Genomic DNA, 15,697 nt, shown 5'->3' with positions numbered 1-15,697 from the left:
CAATAATTCTATATCTATAAGTGTAGCTATCCTAACATTTCATTTGGCTTTTAATGAATTCTTTATATTGGTCAATTATACCGTGTAAATATTTGGGTTAGAGTCAAAAAATATTAAAACAATGATATTAAAGTATATATATACTATAGTCAATAGCTATATTCTTGTATTAAAAGTTAGTTTCTTATGTGTTTGTTTAGAACACAACATGAATTTGGCTATAACTCTGTCAAAAATACAATCAGACCTTTTTTGACATAATCTGTGAAACGGTTTCTTTACAAGCCCAATTAGTTTTAAAATATCTTTCTATTTCATGGAAAATTTATGCAAATACTAAAAGATATTCAAAATTAAGTTTAAGTTTTTAAATATGGAAACCAAAAAATTGATAGAAAAATATCAATAAATTTTTTTTAAAACTTCTCTCTAATTTTTAAAATTTAATTCTTTTCAATTATCTTTTTAAATGGATTTAATATAATATTATGTAGATATTAAATTGATAATTTGAGCTTTTAAATAACAGAAACAGGCCTATTTTGAAGCATTTTTTTCAGAGTTATGTAAAACTACCAGACTTTTTACATTAAAAAACATCTAAACCCCTTGAGTTATATATTTATGTTTAAATCAGAATGAAAATCATTATTTTCATTAATTAATTTCTTCCTATTATTGTATAAAGTTGTTAGGTTTTTTGAATCATCCTTTGAAATCTCAAAACTACTGAACAAGTTTAATCACAAATTTAGGAAAACTTAACATTAGGATGGTTTTAGGGTATTACAGCTTATCATTTAAGTCTTGATATGGTTTTAGGCTATTTTTGTGTCCCCTCCCATTAAAAAACAAATCCCTTTTATGCATAAGCTGGCAATTTAAAAAAAAAATTTAAATGATTTAAAATTAAATTTTTTCAGGAGGAAAGTGTAACCGTAAGTGTTAGTCTTACTTACAACAAGGTAAAACAATTAAATAAATCAAAACTAAAGAGTCAGCTATCTTTGCTTTCTCTTGGGAGCACAGATCCCTACAATCCTAATTTGTGAAATAAATTTTAAAAAAGAAGTCAATTAATTTTTTATACCAACATACCTGTATATCTATCTATCTATTTATTTACTTATCTGTATATTCATCTAGTAATTGTTATTTGTTTACTTAGCTTATTATCTTATAAACTATTCAGAACATAATCCTTAATTCTAAACCTATAACTATTTAAATGTATAAAGCAGAAGATGGGTATCTTTCTATCTATAAATATATTTATTCATCTTAACATATCTTTATATATATATTTGCTTATCTTCCTCAAATATCAAAATATCTAATCAAAAACACACAATCAACAGACAAAAAAAACTTTTCTAATTTTTAGCTTCTCTTTATCTACATATGAATATTTTCAGTCTATCTGTTTATATCTTATATCTGTTATTAATTCCAATATAATTTTGATTAATTAATATAACAATTATTTCAGAACAGAACAGCTTTGGGTGAACAGAATGATTTCCTACAATGCTTTATAGTTATCATTAAAAATACTGTGCTTTTTTATATAAAAATTGATTATTTTATGATTCATGATTTTAAAAATAAGAATATTTAGATTTTAAATTTTTTTTACTTATCATTTTAATTTGTTCACTAGCTTAGCTACTTTTAATTTACTTTGTCTGTCAGTTACAAGTCTGAAAGACCTTAAGATTTAAGTCTTAAGCCTTAAAAAAATGCTTTGTATGTTCTAAAGGTTTTAGGGATATAACCAATCCTTGACTCTTAATATATTTTGTTAGATGTTGGTTATTTTATTTAGTGTTGCTACTCTAATGATCAATTGTCATTTCTATCCTAGGATGACTTTAACTAGGATGACACTATCCATAAAAGCAAAGCTCTAAAGATTGAGGATATTTCATATGGACATAAACTTTTCTAGAAGCAGAATATTAATTTTTATGCCTAAAAAATTGTATTAAATGAGATGAAAACTATTTCATATAGATGTATATAATGTTTGGGACTTGATTTTTTGGACTTGATTACGGAGATGCTTAGCTTTAAACATTATACCTTGTTTTTCTATGAATCAATATTCCAAGTTCAGATTAAAAAATTGGTAAAATCTGCATGTATTAAATGGACATTCTTAATGATGATCATATTTTTTTAAAATCGTACCTAACTGTAACAGGAATCATCCTGCAAAGTTTAAAGTTGACAAGAACTATCCCTTAGGTGGAGCTCAAAGGTAGGTTATGGTTACAAAAGACTCTAATGATAGAAAATCTAAGATTTAAAAAAAGTAGTAAAGTTTTTTTTGTTTGTCTATTAAGATCTCAATGTCTAAACTGATTGATTACTCCATTTTATAGAAATTAAGTATGGGTCCTGGATAATATACCTTAAGAATATTAACTTTAATTTCTAGATGAGTTTAGGCTATTTTCTGCCACCTTTCTCTTCCATAGAATAGAGATACCATTGATGTTTTAAGTGTTTATAGAGATTTGATCATAAGATTCAATGAAAGTACTCAAATGTTGGTAGTGCATACTCTATTATTGGAATATTGTGGAATTGAAGTGCCTTGTAGAGTGGCTTTGTTCTCTCTCTCTCTTTTAACCCTTAACGGTAAGGGGGGGGGGGTTTATCTCATTTTCTGTGTGTGAAAGATGAAGAGCAATTTATTGCAAAAAAAATTGTTCTTCTAGCTTCAAAAATAAGAAAATTACTGCCATTTGAAATTTTTAAGTAAAAAAGGACCTAAAAACAAAGGTTGTTAAATAAAAGGGTGAAGAAAGTGAAAATTGACTTTGACTTACTTAAGGTCGGAAATTCATTATCAAACAGGGGACTTGCACAAAAACTTTTAGCCCTCTAGCTCTAATAGGAATTGAGATAATAGTGGAGGGGGGGGGGGGGCATTGACCGATTAAGGTGCGGCAAGGGGTCCGACTGTTAAGGGTTAAATAGATTTCAAGTGTGTACTCAACTAATGTTAGTAGTGCATACTTTATCATTGGAATATATCAATTTAAAAGATATGAAAATACTCAATGAATGTTCTCCTTATAATAAAGTAACAGGATGTCTGACTGTCTGATTGTCTGTGTGTACCAAATGATCTTGCTAACCGCTAAACCGATCGGGCTCTCCTAAACAGGGTAGCTTATTATAGGTCTCTGGAAGGTTTATAACTATTTTGGGAGAGGGTACCACCACCCTTCGAAGAGAAAACATTTTTTTAACTAAAATTAAAAGTACTACTACTACTACTAATAATAATAAAGCAAAACTATAATGTTTAGCTGTGTGGCAGCAGATGATCGAGTTTTGATTATTACTGCCAGATGGGCATCTTTACATACTTGGATGTTACAGGTAAAAATCCTACTGTCAGAAGCTGTCAGAAGCAACTGGTAATCAAGGTCCTAATAAAGGTTTAAACATAATAATCAGAACGTTAATTTCTAAGTCTAAAAGAAATTGTTTATAAATTTGTTGCAAAACTGAGTAAATAGTGAATACACAGTAAAAAAGACATAATTTTAGCATTTAGCAGGATCTAAAGTTATATACACAGACAAACATCCTGTTAGTTTTATAATAGGATTACAATACACATTATTACACAAAATCATTATTCTGCTACCAAAAAACCCTACAATTTAAAAATCAAACATTGGGTGAGTTACACAACTCTCCCAAAAAAAATTTTTCTAGAAAAGAAATGTCCCTTGAAATTCTTCTATTTCCTTTTTTAAAAACTAAAATATAAAGCAGAGTGGGTGGACTTCCTAAGAGCCACTAGAGGCTTCTAGAGGCTTAGCCTCTAGTATATTATAAAGAAAGTAAAATCTGTATATAAATGAAGAACAGGGTCTGCGTGTGTGTGTGTGTGTGTGTGTGTTTGTCTGTATCTAAGGATCTCGCTAATCACTGAAGCAAAATTGCTCTCCTTTACAATATAGCTTCTATTGGGTCCTGGGAAAGTTTTTACCTAAAAGGATCGTAGTAGGTAAATATAGAGTTATAGAAAATCTTGGAGAAAATATAAATATTACAAATTCAAATAAATAAATAAATATTTATATAAACTTGATTACCATGCAATTCGCCATTTGCCATTTCAGAAATCAAATAAATAGTACAATTATTTCAATAAAATAAAAGATTAAAATGATCTCATGGACTTTCTGATAACATCTTTTAACATATTTTATCAAAATGTTTAAAAATCAATAAAATTACCTCTAATTAAGATTAGAATAATTTGTTGAAAAATTTAAACACTGTTAGTTAGACGGGAGGAAGGGAACATTGGGCTGTTTATAACACAAGTCCATAAAGCTTTAAACAATGTTTTTATTCGTTGGCTCAACAACTTTAGGGACTTTCATGAAATTTTAGAATTGGTTTCACAGTGGGATCTTTTGCCAAATAACGGGACATTAAGGGTAGACAAAAGTAAGCATCAATAAAAAAGCTTGTATTTGAAGAAATGATGTAATTTCTTTTGCTTTAACTCAAAAATAACATAAATTTTGCTCCTGTTAACTTCTAATGTGTATTAGGTAAGTATGGTGGTTTTGGAGGAGCGAAGCTACCCTATTTTTAAAAAATCTATAAACCTTCTTAACTTTAGTTAGGATAAGAATATTTTAACAAAATAAACGTCTATGTAAATATTTCTTCAATGCAAACAATGTTTGTGAACATGAATATAGCGTCAGGTGCACCCAGTTCGAGTCCCGGCATTTTTAGGTAGGTCCAGTATAAGTAAAATAGGACACTAATAAGGCATGTTTTCTAATGTTTTTTTTTACAGATATAAACAACAATAACATAATTTTCAAAATACTTTTGATTTTGTGTTAATACCTTTATTCTAAGTCTAGCTATCTTCATTTAAAGTTTGTATAAGAATATAAACATAATTGCTTATATTATATTCTCTCTCAAACGTATATTTCTCTCTCTCTCTCTCAGACGCATATACAGGGTGCGCCACATAAATCCGGACTTTTTTTAAACGGCCATAGCGCCAAAACTACTTGACCAATCAGGACGTTTGACCCCACTATAAAAAGCTTAGGTAATGACCTTTTTGCCCATGAAAATCTTTGGACGATGGAGGACGTGTACGCCGAACTGGCCGCGGATATGTTCAACAAGGCAGATTCGAATCGCGCAGATAAATTACCGTGGATTTATGACTTGGGCCTACTAAATTTGACCTCAGCCCATCTGTATGTGAGATGGACTAATGAAACTTGCTGGAGATACTATCAGATACCTAGTGAAAACACTAGAAAAGACTAGAGCTCTCTATCCCAGCTGACTTGGCTGTAGTACTCCGACAAAGTGGATCGTGGTAGATTTTAAGATGTCAAAAACGTCAAAAATCTTGAAAATTTTTCGGTTCTTGACTTCAGGGGCCCATATGGAACTTTAAAACTCGTTTTAGACTATGTATTGCGCTGATAACCCTATCTTAATCTTCGTGCCATTTTTAAAAAGGTATAAAACGTTGTTTAGCTTAACTGTGGCCCAAATGAGAGCCGCCGTGTCAAAGGGTAGCTTTAAAGATGGGTTAATTTGGATCCTGCTGTTACTCACTCCTTAAGGAGATGTGGCCTCCCAGCAGCCCCGATCTTAATCCAATGGACTTTTGGGTCTAGAGCGCTATTAAAGCATGAACCAATAGACAAGCCCATACCAAAAGGACCTCTCTCATTGCTCCTAAATATTATGGAGAACTTCGCCTGCTTATACAGGGACATGGTGACTAGGGTGGGCGGGCGGTTCAGGGGGCGGGTAGAGGCGGTGATTGAGGCTGGTAGCGATTTTATTGAATAATCTAATAGTCATATACCTAGTTTGCTAACCAGTTTTTAAAATTCAATAAAATCTTTAAAATTGGCGATTTTATGTTTATTTGTTTGAAAATAAGAAAAAGTCCGGATTTATGTGGCGCACCCTGTACTTTCATTTTTAGGACTATAGAGATGCCTTGCTTATATGAGTGTACTTTGTTGTCCTAGAAATAAGTATTTCAAAAACAGATCATTCGAATAATTACTTGAATCACAAAAAAAAAATTTGCTGTAAATAAAGATAAACATTAATATGTTAAAATGGACATACGGACATTCTGTAAACTATCATAGAGTTGCTACTCTTTCTGAATCCTACCTAACTACTATAGGAATCACAATGCAAAGTTTGCAATCGATAAGGCATTTCTTACTGCCTGAATTAACAAAAAACGTTCTGATGGATGGACGGACGTACGGACGGGGCGATCCTAATTATAGAAAAGCTTCGCTTTGAACAAGAATGACAACATTCATAAGAAGCAATGTTTTAAAATCAGAAGAAAGGACAAACGAACATGAACGCTTGAAAAATGTCAAATTCTAATAAGCAGAATATTGATTTAAATCTATAAACAAAATAGTATATAAACTTGTTGCAAAACTGCGTAAATACAAGATTCAAGAATGCCTACATTTTTATGACTTGATTATAGAGATGCTTTGCTTATAATATTATTGTACCTTGCTATCTTTGGCATCATTATTCGAAAAACCAGATGAATAGAATGATTATATCATACAAAAAACTGTGTCAAAAATCGACATATTCTAAGTATACCTAAGACTCTATTGGTAACGTGCTTTCTAAATAATACCTAAATGTTCCAGGAATCAAAGTTTGATATTGATAGGACAATACTAACATGCCACAACTTGATAATATCTATCAGTTTCAACAGTAATGCGTACCGACCGACTCTAATCATAGAAAAGCTTGGCTTTAATGAAAAATAATTTCATTTTAAGTAATTTTGATACAGACATATCAAATTTTGTTAAGACTTTGAATTAAGTTTTATTTAACGTCATTATTAATTTGTCCATCTGTCTGTTACATTTTACCTATGTTGATGATGTCATCCTTGTTTTTTTGCCTCGATGTTTTATTTGATAAAAAGATGAAAGTTTGAAAATTAAATTCAAAAAAAAAAACCGTCAAATTTAAGATGGAAAATCCGTGAACTTTAAAGATTAAATTTTTTTGAAAAATGAAAATGTAATGAGCAGTAACTATAAAATTTTTCTAAGGGGGGGTAACTCGTTTTTTTGGGGGGGTAATCGCCACTTTCCCCCCCCCCCATCCCTTGGAGGTCTATGGTTATCTTTCTCATTTTTCCTCTCATCCCTCATTTTTATGACGTCACATGGCTTATTTCTTTAGACACTTTGTAAAGCTTCATAAAATGACGCAACCTTTATTAAGTCTAGATAATGACTATTACACCTGTGTTTTTCCATCTATCTATCAATCTATCTATATAGTTCACATAGAATGAAAAACAAAAATTTATTTGTTAAACATTATGTTTCATGCCTGAAGCAATCTTCAGTTACACTTAACTTTTAATACTGATCACTCTATCTATCTATATATCTATTGATTATCTTATCACCTATGTATCTATATAACTATAAATCTATATACATAAGTTGACCGAAAGGAATTTGTTAGTTGTACTTGTTTATGTAGACCTACAGAATAAATCAGTCAAACTCTAAAAGTTAATTGTGAACTGGGCATATACATGTATGTTGAATTAAAAACTATATTATATCTGTATTAGGAACATAATCTCATTTTTACTACAAATTGTTGGATGCACAAATATGTAAATCATCCATTCAAATTTACCTCTTATTCTCTCTATCTATCTATCTATGTATATATGTCTCTCTGTCTCTCTCCCTTTCTCTCTCTTTTACTCTTTCTCTCTCTCTCTCTCTCTATATATATATATATATATATATATATATATATCTACTCAGTAATACTTTGCTATGATGCTTGTCCATTTACCTTAGAAACATTATGTTTATGTGTACAATTCAAATATAGTTTATGCCAACTTTATAAACTATATAAAAGTCACATTGCTGACATATTAACAACAATAGCAATATTGTAATCATTATGACTATTATCATTTAACTTGACAAAATTTTGACAGGGTTAATATAGTGTATTATTAAATAATCAATAAATATGATAGGGAACACAGCTCTGGATGAGGCTCTTAAAGAATATCCTTGGGAAACTGAAGAAGAAAGAAAAGAAAGAGAGAAATAGTAGAAATACTTAGAAAAAATGGTAACCTTTTCAAGAAATGTGAAAATGTTGTTAAAAAATCATCACATATAGATATAGTCTTTAGTTTATTCAATAGGCGTGCAGTACAGAGGCTATGGGGCCCTTATTTCAAAATTAAGGAGGGGGGGAGGGAAAATCTTGGTTAATTATAAAGGTTTTTTGATTTGTCCTTTAAGATAACCAAGTAATTAATTTAGTTGAAAATTTTAGGTAAATTCACATAGCTCCTAAAAGTTAAAATCTTTTTTAGGAGCTAAGAAAGGAAGTGAGATTGAGTAAAGTCAGAATAACAACAATATAACAAGGTAAAACATTTAAATAAATTCTTATAATAAGTTTAAAGATCAAAAGAGTTAGCTTTATAAGTGCTTTCACTTAAAGTCCTAGGGAGAACAGTTCACTCCTCTTATCATATGTGTAATAAATTTTAAAAAGAGAGTCCATTAATTTTTTATACCTACCTATATATCTGTCCATTAATTAATTTACTTATCTGCATATACTTATTGTAATTGTATACCTAGCTTATAATCTTATATCTTTTATATATTTCTCAATTATAAATCTATAACTTTTTAAATTTATAATCTATATATATTTTTATTTATCTAAACATATCAAATCTAAAAATCTCAATGAACATACAAAAATAACTTTCTTTTTAATTTTTAGCTTCTCTATATCTATCTGTGAATTTTTTCAGTCCATCTGTTTATATCTTATATCTGTTATTAATTCCAATTTAATTTTGATTAATTAATATAACAATAATTTCAGAACAGAACTGCTTTGGGTCAACAGAATGATTACCTACAATGCTTTATTATTTTAAAATACTGTGCCTTTTTTTATATAAAAATTGATTATTGTATGATTCATGATTTTCAAAATAAGAATATTTAGATTTTAAAGTTTTTTTACTTATCATTTTAATTTTGTTTACTAGCTAGGCTTCTTTTAATTTACTTTGTCTGTCAGTTACAAGTATGAAAGACCTATTTTAACTTAAATGTTAGAAAGATGTTTTTTGTGTTCTAAAATTTATATGGATATGATTAATCCTTGACTCATAATATGATTTGTTAGATGTTGAATTGTTATATTTAGTTGGTACTCTAATGTTGAATTGCCATTTCTATCCTATTATAACTAGGATGACAATATCCATAAAAGCAAAGCTCTAAAGATTGAGGATATTTCATATGGACATAAACTTTTCTAGAAGCAGAATATTAATTTTTATGCCTAAAAAATTGTATTAAATGAGATGAAAAATATTTCCTATAGATGTATATGATGTTTGGGACTTGATTTTTTGAACTTGATTACGGAGATGCTTAGATTTAAACATTATACCTTCTTTTTCTATGAATCAATATTCCAAGTTCAGATGAAAAAATTGGTAAAATCTGCATGTATTAAATGGACATTCTTGATGATGATCATATTTTTTTAAAATCGTACCTAACTGTAACAGGAATCATCCTGCAAAGTTTAAAGTTGACAAGAGCTATCCCTTAGGTGGAGCTCAAAGGTAGGTTATGGTTACAAAAGACTCTAATGATAGAAAATCTAAGATTTAAAAAAGTAGTAAAGTTTTTTTGTTTGTCTATTAAGATCTCAATGTCTAAACTGATTGGTTACTCCATTTTATAGAAATTAAATATGGGTCCTGGATAATATACCTTAAGGATGTTTTATTTTAATATTTTAATTTCTAGATGATTTTAGGATATTTTTCACTTCCACTAAGTATAGATCCCCTTGATGTTTCAAGTGTTTATATTGATTTGATTGTAAGATTCAATGAAGGTACTCAACTAATGTTAGTAATGCATTGTGGCATTGAAGTGCCTTGTAGAGTAGCTTTGTTCTCTCTCTCATCCCAAAGTCATCTCAGCAATATTTTCAAACTTTTTAAGGCGGATCTTTCTTGACTTATGCATTATTCCCCTCTGGCGAACCGTTTCGCCGTTATTTGCCGCCGATGGCGTGATTTTTAACGATTTTTGCCGTTCTCGCGCTTTTATTGGACATTTAAGGTTAAAAAATACTTTTATTTTAGCAATAGAATTTGCTAAATTTCATGTTTTCTAAAAAATTTTGTATTTCTAACTGGTTTTGGTCCAGCAGAAATTCAAATTTGGGGATACGTTTGAGAGAGAATATGATATAAGTAATTATGTTTATATTCTTATACAAACTTTAAATGAAGATAGCTAGACTTATAATACAGGTATAAGCACAAAATCAAAAGTGTTTTGAAAATTATGTTATTGTTGTTTATATCTGTAAAAAAAATATTTGAAAACATGCCTTATAAGTGTCCTATTTTACTTATACTGGACCTACCTAAAAATGCCGGGACTCGAACTGGGTGCACCTGATGCTATATTCTTGTTTACAAACATTGTTTGCATTGAAGAAATATTTACATAGACGTTGATTTTGTTAAAATATTCCTATCCTAACTAAAGTTATGAAGTTTTATAGATTTTTTAAAAATAGGGTAGCTTCGCTCCTCCAATTACATCATTTCTTTAAATACAGGCTTATTTATTGAAGTTTACTTTTGTCTTCTCTAAATGTCCGGTTTTTTGGCAAAAGATCGCACTGTACTTTATAACAAAGCATTATTAACACAAAAAAGCATCATTATGATATCAAGGATCGTTACACTTTAAGTTCTATTTGCTATATTCAACAACTATTTATCATCTGTGCAGTAAGATTAATAAAGCTTTGTAATATTAAAAGTTATAAACTTTGTTGGTGACAAAACTACTCTATAACTCGCTTTGTCAGTCAGTCTGAACATACTACAATATATCAATTTAAAAGATATGAAAATTATAAAAATACTCAATCAATGAAATAGTTATGAGTAATAAAGCTAAACTATGATGTTTAGCTGTGTGGCAGCAGATGGCCGACTTTTGATTATTTATACCAGATGGGCATCTTTACATGCTTGGATGTTACAGGCAAAAATCCTACTGTCAGAAACTGTGGCGACTAGTAATTAAGGTTAATAATAAATGTTTAAACCTAATAAGCAGAACATTAATCTATCTATAATACAAAGTAGCTTGATTTCTGTCCGTCTGTCTGTCCGTCCGTCCGTCCATCTAAAGCTTAAAATCTTGGTTACCACTGAACTGATCAGATTCTACTCTTTAGAGTATATACCTTTTGGTCCTGTGGTGGTTTTAAGCTATTTTCTTGGGGGTGGGATACCCCCCCTCCAAAAAAAAAATGAAAATAGAATGTTTCCTAACACAAAATTATCTTGTAAAGATTAAATAATCGGTAGAAAAGTTTAAACACTGTTAGTTGGTTAAAATTTGTATTCTATATCATTGAAGAGTTGTACACAGTGATCTAATGGGATAAGACAATATGGACGATAAATTGATATACACCCCAACTATAATAAACAAAAATACCTCTTCTTTAGATTAAAATTATTGGCGGAAAAGTTTGTACAATGATAGTTTTTCACAAACAAATCAAGTCTCAAAAGTTTTTAAATCCAACAAAAGTGTTATAATTAATTGGGACCAGAGCTAGATCTTTAAATCATTTTAATGGTGCGCGGGGTGATTCAGCGCATCATTGAAATGATTTAAAGATCCATCCCAGTATGATTTACAGTCCAATGTCTCCTCCCTCCCTGGCTGTCACTCTACAATTGCTTGACAATTTGTTGTGATTCGCTTTTATGGATGTTGTCATCCTTGTTTATTAAACATTTTACCTTAGTTGATGCTTATTACATTTTCATTTTTCAGATGCCAATAAAAACTAAAATTTAATTTTTAAAGTTCACGGATTTTTCACTTTTTATTTGATGGATTTTTTTTCATTTTTATTACTTGAAATATCTTCATCTACTTTAATGGTTAGGTAAAACAAGAATTACAACATCAATAAAAGCGAAGCTCTGAAATGGTAGGACAAATAAACATTAACACTTGTAGAGTGTCAGTACTGATTAATATCAGAATATAAATCTATAGTTGTAACTAAACTTGAAGTAAATTTGTTAAAAAACTGCTTAAATACAGGATAATGTTTAAGGACATTTTAAGGAGCTGCGTATTATAACAATGTACTTTGTTGTAATAGGAATCAGTATTCCAGAAATTAGATCAATCAAATAATTTTATCACAAAAAAATTAGCTGTTAAAAAATCCACATGTTTAAAATGGACGTACGGACATTCTGGTAATGATTATACAGTTGCTATGCTTTCTAAATCCAACATAACTACTACAGGAATCACTATTCAAAGTCTGAAATTGATAAGACAATTCTAACATGCCTAAATTAACAATTAACGAGTTAAATGTACAGACTGATGGACAAATTAATAATAACATCAAATAATCACTTTAAGATCTTAACAAAATTTAATAGATCTCTCTCAAAATTACATATCTATAATACCAGAGTAGAATGATGTCTGTCCGTCCGTCTGACTGTCTGTCTGTCCATCTGTCCGTCCCTTAAGATCTTGGTAACCACTGAAACGATCGGATTCTACTCTTCAGGAAATATACCTACTGGTCATGTGGTGGTTTTAGGCTATTTTCTTGGTGGTTGGGACACCCCCAACTACCCTAAAAACAAGCTTTTCTATTATTAGGGTTGGTCTGTATTTACGTCCGTCCAAAAAAGGATAGCTATCATCTTTAGTTCAGGTATATTAGAGTTGTCCTAACTCTATCAAACTTGACATAATGATTCCTTTAACAGTTAAGTACAATATAGAAAGTGTAGCACTATATAATTTTTATTTTTTTATAAAAAAAAAATATTTTTATGATATAATTATCCGGCGTTCTCTTCCCCCTTTCCTCCCCCGACAGAACATCTACTTTAGGTTAGGTTTTAGGCTAGGGAGCCGAGGGCTGCGGTTAGGCAGGCAAGCGGGCCAAGCGCTGCTGCTAGGCAGACTAGGGGGCCGAGCGCTGCGGCAAGGCAGGCAAGGGTGCCGAGCGCCGCGGCAAGGCAGGCAAGGGTGCCGAGCACCGCAGCCAGAGTTCATAGAGTAAATAAAAATTTTCAAAATTGGAAAAAAATATTTGTAAGAGGATATTAATACCATATATCCTATTTATCTGAGTTTTATAATACTGATTCTTAGGATAACAAAGCTAAATTTTATAGGCAAAGCATCTATTTAATCAGGTCCAAGAAATGTAAATTTGTCCTGAAACAAGTTTTTTTATTTGATAATCTTTTTACTTATAAATTCTTATGGAATTTCTACACTATGCAAGTCTATAGTTTGTTTCACCTACCATCTGATTTTAGAGCTTTGCTTTTATAGATCATGTCATCCTTGTCTTGACATAAATATAGAAATATGCAAGTCATATAAAGTCATATCACTCTAGTGCCCAGTTCACAAATAACTTTTAAAGGTCGAACAATATTTTCTGTATGTCAACAAGTACAACCCACAAATTATTGATTTCTGACACTTTACAAGTTTGATTGTTTGTTTGTCCTACCATTTCAGAGCTTCGCTTTTATGGATGTTGTCATCTATTTATAGGTATTACTAATTCTTTCTCATTTTCAAGTAAAACAATTTTAACTTACATATGATATACATGGAGATGTTGACTGGGGAAAATTTGTCGCTAATTTTATTTCCTAATATGAAACTCATTTATTAGTCAGTTCGTTCATCCAGTAGGAGGAGAGGGTATGGGCTAAAGAGGTTGGATGGGGGGTTTCCTTTTTTTCAGCCAAATGAAAGTTTCACATTATCTAAGTACATTAAATTTGGTGAAAAATCCATGTAATGATATATAAATTTTTATAATGTAAGTCTTATTTTCTGTAGCTTAAATTTTGATTATTAAAGAACTGATTGAGTTCTTTATTTTAGTGAAGCTTCACATAGGTCCCAGATTGGTTGTAGAAAATAATAATTTTAGATTTAAGTCTTGGGGTGGTTTTCAGCTATATTTGAAGCCTTTTCTGCCATTTTAAATCAATCTTTTACAGTCCATTTAAAATGTGGATTTATACAATGAAATTTTTATTGTGTCATGTTAAATTTTTTACGCTATTCACTATTCCTAGAACAATAAGGTGTAATATCCATTAAAGCATCTTCCTAATTAAGTCCTATAAATTTTAGTATGCCATAAAAAAAAACATTTTTTTTCTCACTTAAAAATTAATAATCTGCTTAGTAAGTTGTAGCACTCAACAAGTTTTATTGTTTGCTTTTAGAGCTTCGCTTTTATGGATGTTTTTATTCTTGTTATTACTAAAAGCGAAGCTATTCTATAATTCTCCTGAGGATAATATATGTAGATAGAGTATGGTTTAGGGCAGATGAGGATTTAAGTGACAGATTCTTTCTCTTAGCCCCAGGAAAGCTCTCTCGAATATGCGCGGCTGTTACTGAGAGTGGCTGACATTTAAATAGCATAAAAATAATTTGATAATTCCTTATTTAACGAACATCTGCTAGATAGCTCTCTCTCTCTCTCACTCACTGACTTTTTTTTTCTCTCTCTTTCATCTTTCTCTTTCTCGCTTCCTCTCTCTCTTTCTCTCTCTCTCTCTCTCTCTCTCTCTCTCTCTCTCTCTCTCTCTCTCTCTTTCATCTTTCTCTTTCATCTTTCTCTTTCTCGCTTCCTCTCTCTCTTTCTCTCTCTCTCTCTCTCTCTCTCTCTCTCTCTCTCTCTCTCTCACTCTCTCTCTCTCTCTCTCTCTAATACAATTTTGTATAGCTCATATTTTCACGAAGCTTTGCAAACATTTTTCGTAATTGTCCTTAAAATATATTTTTTGCTGTTGGAACACCATTTATATTGTATGTATGTATTTTTTTATGCTTTCACACAAAGTTCTTTTTGAGCATTGATAAACCCCCTCCCCCCCTTTAATTTTAGAAAATAATTGAAAGGGAGGTGGGGAAGGTTTCCTAGGACTAAATCCTGCCATGCTCTTACCCTATGAGGCTACCCAATACCCAATATAACCTAACCTAACCTGACTTACAAACTAAAAATATAACACCCCTCCCCCTTTATCACTTTGTTTGAAAAAATAAGTAGGATTGGAGGGAGGGGGGGGGGGTATCAGTGCTTCACAAGATACTTTGTGTAAAAGCACCTATTATTTTTGTCCTGCTTCAGTTAATAAGTTACATCATTACTGCTTATACACAAGAAAAACTCATCTATTTAGACGGTGTACACTTTTTAGCATAATGAAATATTTTATGTGGTGTTTAATAGGTATTTTTTTAAAGCGTACCTTTTTACGTTCATTTGTTATAAAAAGCATGTTAGAATCATCATGTATTATCATGTTAATGGGCCAAGGCATTTTCAAACTCTAATTTTATGTCCCGCATAAATGTAAGAGGCTTTCCGAGATATTTATCATATCGTATTATAGACAGCATCCCGCGGATAGTAAAATGAAAAATTATAAAAAAAATTCCAGTTTGGTTAACCAGGTATT

At 30.6% G+C, this 15,697-nt stretch overlaps 2 long non-coding RNA genes across 2 annotated transcripts in view; both read left to right on the top strand.

Annotated features, from left to right (window-relative positions):
- Positions 1 to 15,697, top strand: part of LOC145307656 (uncharacterized) — a 129,922-nt gene that overhangs the window by 33,794 nt on the left and 80,431 nt on the right. The gene's annotated exons all lie outside the window — the stretch shown is intronic.
- Positions 8,106 to 9,110, top strand: LOC145307119 (uncharacterized). The gene is made up of 3 exons (XR_013875305.1): positions 8,106 to 8,199; positions 8,450 to 8,504; positions 8,977 to 9,110. It is a non-coding gene; the product is annotated as an uncharacterized LOC145307119 (long non-coding RNA).

This window comes from Acartia tonsa, chromosome 15 (genome assembly GCF_053477335.1).
Source record: "Acartia tonsa isolate MP-2025a chromosome 15, ASM5347733v1, whole genome shotgun sequence".
Classification (NCBI taxonomy): domain Eukaryota; kingdom Metazoa; phylum Arthropoda; class Copepoda; order Calanoida; family Acartiidae; genus Acartia; species Acartia tonsa.
The sequence above is the reverse complement of the archived record's forward strand: the minus strand, read 5'-3'. Positions and strand labels throughout refer to the sequence as shown.